Source organism: Echinops telfairi, unplaced genomic scaffold, assembly GCF_000313985.2.
Source record: "Echinops telfairi isolate 266 unplaced genomic scaffold, ASM31398v2 ScPeMD7_7475;HRSCAF=8513, whole genome shotgun sequence".
Taxonomy (NCBI): Eukaryota; Metazoa; Chordata; class Mammalia; order Afrosoricida; family Tenrecidae; genus Echinops; species Echinops telfairi.
Genome location: NW_022111379.1, coordinates 7,976,429 through 7,985,417, shown reverse-complemented (window position 1 = coordinate 7,985,417; position 8,989 = coordinate 7,976,429).

The following is an 8,989-nucleotide window of genomic DNA, read 5'->3' as shown; positions in this document are numbered from 1 at the left end:
TAAGTTGGGAGAGGGGGTAATGAGAGGAAGGATCTGGGTCCTTTAGCTGTGGGTCTAATTGCCTCTTTTGCCATGAGACGAGAAGAACTAGATGGTACCCGGCTACCATTACTAAATGCTTTGATCAAGGTTCTGTAGGAGAATCCTAACCATAAAGCTAAGAATGTGTAGGGTCTGATCTGGTTTTGAACATTGTCTGTATTGGGGGGAGTGTTCATATTGGGGTTTATCTCAAATTTATTTTGAGGTGATTGAACTACAAAATGATCTGGTGTCTGTATTAGCTCTCAATAAAATGTTGGGTTTTTTTAAAGGAAGAATGTAAAATTTCTTAATTATCATAGAATCCAGACTTTCTAGAGATACTGAGGCTGGATGAGCCCCCAAAATTATTGCCCTATGATAATTTTTAAATTTCAATTAAAAAATACTCCCTAAATCTAGCTTGATCTTAGGCTGATCATCTAGAGATTGCTATAGTAGATTAAAATTTAAAAATCTTACTTGAATGGTTAATATTTTATCATTTAATCTCCCTTTTGACACAATTTGAGCTTGATCTGGTTTTTACTATTTTCAGGGGATTTATAAACTGAAGTTTATCTTTATTGTATTTGCTATTGTTGGTAGGTAGCCTTATTGACTGTCTGTTATGTATTTGTCTATATTTTTCAGTATATAAAGCTCATGATGGACCAATCTATAGAAATAATAACTATATTCAGGGTTTCTGGAGGGCGGGTAGGGCAGAGGAGGTGGGGGAGTAATAAATAGGGAGCTAATATCAAGGGGGACAAGAAGGAAGGAAATATTTTGGAATTGTACAACATATCTCAATATGATCGAATAGTCTGATGTCTGGATTATGTCCTAGTAAATTAGTTTAGGGGGAAAAAATCAGATAAAAACAGAAATTGGAACAAACAAGCAATCTGTCAAAAAGAGGGGAAAAAACCACCCCTGAAGTCTTCCCTACACCAAAAAAAATTAATAAAGTTTGGCTTAATTAGTAAAGATGGTCTGCCTGGAGCATTGTCCTCTTTTAAGTAATTATCTATACAGGATGAAATTGACAACAGCAACTCTAAGCACTAAGTGGGAAGTTGAAGAGGCAGTGACTTCATTACACTGTTGAAGCATTTCAGTTGGTATTCCATCAACTGAGTTTGAGTTGTTTTTGCTAATGCCATCAGGGTGGCTCAGATTTCTTCCATCAATATCATCTGTTCTTGATCATATAATACCTCTTAAAGTAGTTGAACATCCACCACTTCTTTTTGGTAGAGTGACTCTGGGAATTGACTCTGGGAATGCCTTCCATGGCCTCTTCATGTGTCCTGCATCATTCAATATGTTGCCCATAGTATCGTTCAATATGGCAACTCAGGGCTTTAATTTTTCTTCAGCTCATTCAGCTTGAGGTATGCAGAATGGGTTCTGGATTGCCTGGCTTTGGATTGCCTGGCTCCAGGTGCTTGCATGCTTCATTATAAGGCTTTGCTTTCTCTTCTCAAGTTGCCTTTCCATCAGTGGGAAACTCTGTTTCCTGCTCAGGTGAAATGCCACAGAAACTGTTGTGATGTTGAGCACAGCTTACAAGGACAGCGCAGTTGGGAAAACTGAAGCGTACCAGTGGTTTTCTCATTTTTAAAAAGGTGAAATGTCTATTGATGACATCCATCAACTTCCTGAAGAGATGAAAGTGTCAACTTGTAGTGCATTTGGAGTTCGTTCTACTAGATCCGACTGTTAGGCAAGGTTTCTATTTAGAGGTTCTGAAAAGATTGCATAACAGTGTGCCACCAAAAAAATGCCTGATTTTGGAGGAGTCAAGATGGCATTTAGGTAGAATCACCCATGCAGTGCTTCAGTTGTTAGACCAGAAAATTAAGAGGTAAGGAGGCCAAAATTGGGAGGCTGGGTGCTAAAAATAGATTCAGTGTACTGGGGTCTGGCTATTTTCACCCACAGAGAAATTTGAGAACTTGTTGAAATGCTCTAAGTTCACTGTGTCTTCCCATGAGCTCTGCTTATCCCTCATCAAGTCCAGCAGGATGGTGTCCACCACCCCTTTCTGTGCCTAAGATCCAAGACCTGCAGAATGCAGTAATTTCCCCAGGCTGCTGTCTAAAGGTGGTCATAATCCCAGGCTCTCAGAGAGACTCAAAAAACTAGCCACAAGACCTGACACCGGAGTTCCCGTCTCTGCTATCCTCCCCACTCCCACAGTCTCAGGCTTTGCATCTCCCCTCTCCAGCCAGGAATGGAATGACTACACCATCTATCTCCTTTCTCCCTCTCCCCAGCTCTACACCTGCCAGCATGGTAACAATAGATAATTAGACACTAATTTTCAGCAATTGAAGAGCCCTGGCATATTTACCTGTGACAGAATGTAGACCCCCAGAGCACAACGTGCAGAGCTGTGTGGGAGAGAGCCAGGAGTGACACAGGAGGGTATCCAGGGGATAATTCAGTTTCAGTTGGCCCCAAACTCACTTGGTTAATCTTTTCCCCCTTCCCTGGGGGACAGCTCAGCACAGCCCCCATACCAGGAACAGTATTTGAATAACTGGTCTACCAGAACAAGACACAATGAAGAAGTGAACAGCTAAATTAGTGAGGGAATTCCTGGAAGCAAACTTCCCACCTTAATGAATGAGAATCAGACATTCATACAGGAAACAGAGAGGACACCAATTAGACTAAACCCCAGGAAGAACTCACCAAAGCACATAATAGTTAAATTATCCAACTTTGAGGGAAAAGAGAACATTTTAAGAGCAGCAAGAGAAAAAAAGGTGGTCATATACAATGATTCTCAGGTGAGAATATGCTCAGACCTATCAGCAGATAGGTGAAGAGAAGGAGAGAGTGGAGTAACATCTTCTGAAAGCCAAAAGAAAAAAAACTAGCAACCCAAGAATCTTCTACCCTGCCAAACTATCGATTAAGATAGACAGTTAGGTAAGAGTCTTCTGGGGCAAGGGAAAATGAAAATAATATGCCATAAGAGACCCAACCCTGCGTAAAATCATTGCTAACTCACTGTGGTCAGAAAACCAACATCCACCAAGCACAAGCAGGGGACCGCCATATAGTAAAACTCCATCCAAAAGTCAATGTACCAAAAATAACTACCAAGATAACATTGCCTCAGAGGGAAAAGAAGGCAAGAATGAAGCCCCCCTACATAAACACAGCACACCGATATGAAGGGAGATAGGAAAACACCCAACACAAAAGGTATGAGATGACAGTAATGGATCCACAGACAGTGGTAATAACTCTAAATGTCAACGGCCTGAACTCTCCCATTACAAGACAGACATAAGCAGACTAGCTCCAAAAATATAACTCATCAATCTGTTGCCTGCAAGAGACCCATCTTAAACTCAGACAAAAATTGTCTAAGAATAAAAGGCTTGTGGAAAATATTCCAGGCAAAATGAAACTTTAAAAAAAAGCAGGGGTTGAGATCCTAATCTCTGACAAAATTGACCTCAAGGTGCAAACCATAACAAGAGACAAGGATGGGCACTATATAATGCTCAAAGGATCAAGAGACCAGGAACTAATCACCATAATAAATATATACACCAGGTTGCCTAAAAAGCAACCTGCAAAATTCATCAAACTATTCAAAAGATGAAAAAAGAAATCACAGACTCAACAATCATAGTAGGTGATTTTAATACACCACTATCAGAAAAAGGTACATCACTGGGAAAGAAGCTCAGCAAGGAGGCTACGGAGCCAAACACAGCAATTAGGCGCCTGGACCTGGGAGACATTTATAGAGTTCTCCATCCAAATGCAAAAAAACCCCACATTCTTCTCAAGTGTGCATGGCTCGTTTTCTAAAACAAACCACCTGCTGGGACACAAGTTGAGCCTGAGTAAATTCAAACACATAGAATTTACTCAGACGTCACTCTCAGTCCACCATGCCATAAAGCTGGAGATCAACAAAAGGACGACCAGAAAAACAAGGGCAACAATTGGAGGATGAAAATGATCTTCTGTGACATAACTGGGTACTGGCCCAAATCAGAGAGGAAATTAGGAAGTTTCTAGAAACTAATGAGAATGAGAATACAATGTACGAAAACCTACGGGATACAGCAAAAGCAGTTATCTGAGGAAGTTTCATAGCAATTAATGCATGTATGAAAACAAAAGAGAAACTTATGACTGATACACTATCACAAAATATCCAGCAACTAGAACAGAGTCAACAGAGCAACCCCTCCAATAGCAAAATAAAGAATAAAAATTGGGACATAGTTAAATGAGTGGGAAGACAAGAGAACAATGCAAAAAAATCAATGCAGCAAAAAAAGCTTGTTCTTTGAAAGGATCAACAGAAATGACAGACCACTGGCAAACATAACCAAGGAAAAGAAGGAACAAACATCAATAGCCATGATGAGGGATGGAACGGGGGAAATCGCAATGGACTCCAATGAGTTTAAAAGGATAATCAAAAAGTACTATGAATATCTGCATTCTAATGAATTCAACATGTGAAAGACATGGACAAATACTTGGAAAAACAATCCCTCCCAAGTTTATCCCAGAGGTCAAGAACCTCAACAGACCCAGATCAAAAGAAGAAATAGATATGGTTATCAAGAAACTACCAATGAAAAAAGCTCCTGGACCAGATGGCTTCACAGGAGAATTCAACCAAGCATTCAGGTAAGAGCTGACACCAATCCTCCACAATTATTCTACAGCATAGAAAAGGGCAGCAAACTCCCAAACTCATTCTACAATGCCAGTATAACTTTGATACCCAAACAGGGCAAGGTTCCCACAGGATTAGAGAACTGCAGACCAATATCTCTAATGAACATAGATGCTAAAATCCTTAAAATATTGGCCAACAGAATATAAAAGTATATAAAACATATCACCTATCATGATTAGATGGAATTCATTCCAGGAATGCATGGGTAGTTCAATATCCAAAAGTCAATCAGCATTACTTGCCACATTGATAAGAAAAAGGTTAAGAAACAAACACATGATAATGTATATAGACACAGAAAAAGCATTTGACAACATCCAACACCTATTCCTAAATAAGACACTCAAGAAGATAGGAATGGAAGGAAATTTCCTCAAGTTAATACAAGCCACCTACAAAAATCCAGCAGCCAACATCATAGTCAATGGAGAAAAGACAAACACAATCCCACTGAAAAAGAGGACCCGACAAGGATGCCCCATTGTCCCCACTTGTATTCATCATACTGGAGGTCCTAGCTAACAACATAAGGCAGTAGAAGGACATTAATGGTATCCATCTGGGAGAAGGAGGTGAAACTATCACTGTTTGTAAACAACATGATTCTATACACTGAAAATCCCAAAAGCTCCACAGTAGAATACTGGCAGTGATAGAGGAATATGGAAGAGTGGCAGGATACAAGATCAACAAACAGAAGTCAATTGGTTTGCTATATACATCGAACAAGACCATGGAAGAGGAGATCAAGAAGGTAGTACCCTTCACAATAGCCAAGAACAAATGGCAATATATAGGGATATATTTAACCAAAAAAACAAAAGACTTCTGCAAGGAAAACTACATAACCCTATACAGGAAACCATAAGCAACCTCCACAAATGGAAGACTATCCCATGCTCATGGATCAGATGATAAAATATAGTAAAGATGTCAATCTTACCCAAGGCACTATATAAGTTTAAGGCTATCCCGATTCAAATGCCAACAACCTTCTTCAAAGAACTGGAAAAACTGACCACCAATTTCACTTGGAGTGGGAAGAAGCCCAGAATTAGCAGAAAACTCCTCAAAAAAAAAGAACAAAGTCTGAAGGCTTGCTTTACCTGACTTTATGACCTACTATACAGCTACAATGGTCAAAACAGCATGGTACTGGAATAATGACAGATACTCAGGCCAATGGAAAAGAACAGAAAACCCAGGAATAAAACCATCAGCCTATAGAAAACTGATCTTCAACAAGGGGCCCCAAGCATCAAGTTGGAGGCGGATGTCCTCTTTAACAAGTGGTGCTGGAAACAATGGATACCCACCTGTGAAAAATGAAACAAGACCCTTACCTCACCCCATGCACAACAACAAATGCAAGGTGGATCACAGGCCTAGAAGTAAAACCCCGAACTATCAGGACTATCAACGAAGGGATCGGGACAAACCTAAGAACCTTGGTGCAGGGAATATATAGGCTAACTGTAATAGGGAAGGGTACAGTGACTAACTAATATATAAGCTAACTGTAGTAGAGAAGGGTACACGGACTAACTAATATATAGGCTAACTGTAATAGGGAAGATGAAGCTGAAATTGACAGGTGGGATATACTAAGGATAAAACACCTGTGTGTGTTGAAAGACTTCACTAAGAGAGTAACAAGAGAACCCACAGACTGGGAGAGGATTTCTAGCAATGACACAACAGACAAAGGACTTATTACTAAAATCTACAATACCCTCCTAGCCTGCAAAAAGAAGAAAACAATTAACTCTCTGAGGAGTTTCACTAGGGAACAGACCCGACTGGCCAATAAATGTATGAGAAAATGCTACTGATCATTAGCCATCAGAGAAATGCAAATTAAAACGCCTCTGTGGAAAGTGATCTGGTGATATTTAAACCAAATGGAAATGGAGTTACCTACAACCCAGCAATCTCTTTGCTGGGCATATACCCAGAAGAGGTAAGAAATAGACCACGACCAGTCACCTGCACTATACTGCTTACTGCAGCGAAATTCACAATCAGAAAGAATTGGAAACAACCTAAATTTCCATCCAAAGACAAGTGGATTAGAAAACTCCTGCACATACACACAATGGAGTACTACACATCACTAAAAAGCACAGATGATTGCATGAAGCACATCATCTCATGGGAAGAGTTGGAGGAAATTGTGTTAAGCCAAGTTAGCCAATCACAATAGGGAAAATACAATATGAGTCTACTAAGGTAAGTATAGAAGAACAGTAGATATAGAAGAAAAACCACTATCTCACACTATACAGGTAGAGGTCAAGGCAATCGGACATGGGACAGGCCAAACCCAAGGATTTATATGTCATTCTAACACAAAGAAGGAGCAAGGGGGTAGAGAAAAGGGGGGAAAGGGAGGCGATGACACTGGGGGAGCAGGGCACTAATCTACCCAGGGGAGGGTATTGTTTATGTCACCACAGAAATGGGTGTGTGAGTGCACACCGTACCAAGGCACGCCAAACCTTGAGGGCAACGTAACCACATGGAGCAACTCATGAACAGAGAGGGTTACAGGGCTGGCACCCATGAGAGTCAAACTGACCCCTCCCTAGAAGTATGTGCTACAGAGGATAACACTAAACCTCCAGGTTGGGGAGAAGCCTGCCACGCCTTTGCAGAAGCACACCAAGAAGGGAAGAGAGAGAATGAGGGATTAGAACCCATATTAGCACACCGAGCCTTGAGGACAACGTCCCTGCACAGAGCTGCTAAAGCAGAGAGAGGACTGTGGGACCAACAACAGCTCAAGACATGATGTCTCCTCACTGGAGCATACCAAGACAGAGGGCAATACTGAGGACACATGGCGGGGAGTCTGGGGTCTGGCCACCCCAAGCCCCCTTTCCCAGTGGGGCAAACCAACAAAGGAACATAACAGATCCACAACAGGATCACAGCAAAGCCACAAAGCCCCTGAGGAGCCCCAATAATAGACTTCAGGCTATGAAGAGTAGTTCCCGGAACCCCTCAAAACCAGTGGGAGATAGTCAGAGGACAGTGGACAGACCTGGAATTATGGATGCTTTTTCGGGGTTGGTTTTACTGGTTTGTTCTTCTCTTTGTATTCAATCTTTTGTTTTCTTTTCGTTTTCTCTCCGTTATTGCTGTTTTGCCTACGTATATAAGATGGGCATGGGAAGCAAGCCTGAGAAGAAAGGAATGGGACCAAAGTTATGGAGGGACTTGCAGGGAGGAGGAGAAGGCAGGGGAATAGAGCAGTGAGCAAACAATGCCATAGACCGGGGAAAAACTAGGGAATCAAAATCAACAATGAGGAAGACGAGGAAGACGTAGAGATCCTGAGAGTGTTGGAGCAATGGAAATCTAGCTGAGAGGATTTACTAAGAGGCAGAAGAAGGGCAAACATGATAGTGGGACAGGAGGAAGGTAAAAGGAAACAGAGGAAGCAAAACTATGGATAGAGGTATAAACATAACTGTTTACATATGTAAATACATTAATTCATAAAAATAGAGCTATTGGCCTATGTACATATATTATATGGCAATACATTGAGGAAGTGGATGGACTTTGGACCTCTGCTCAAACCTTCCCTCAATGCAAGAACACTTTGTTCTAATAACCTGGCATTCTGTGATGGTCACCCTCCTGACACAATCGCTGAAGACAAAAGGGGTGCATAAGTAACTGAGGTGAAGAAAGCTGATGGTGCCCAGCTATCAAAAGATATAGCATCTGGGGTCTTAAAGACTTGAAGTTAAACAAGCGGCCATCTAGCAGAGAAGCAACAAGCCCACATGGAAGAAGCACACCAGCCTGTGAAATCATGAGGTGTTGATGGGCTCAGGTAAGAGGCACCAGAAGACACAAAACAAAAGAAAAAAAAAAGCATACTGTTGAGAACGAGGGGGTCAGAGCAGAGACCCATCGGTAGGCAATAGGACATCTCCTCACAAAAGGATCACAAGGAAGGGATGAGTCAACCAGGGTGCAGTATAGCACTGTTGAAACACACAATATTCCTCTGGTTCTTTGAGGCTTCCTCATCCCCCACTACCATGACTCCAATCCTGCCTTTCAGTTCTGGCTAGACCGGAGCACATACACTGGGATAGAAAAGAGCTCATGACACATGGAATCCAGGTCAGAAACCTCAGGAACAGAAATGGGAGTATCAATACCAGGAGGGTAGAAGGAAGGTGTGGGGAGGAGAGGAGAAAGGGGGAACCAATCGTAATG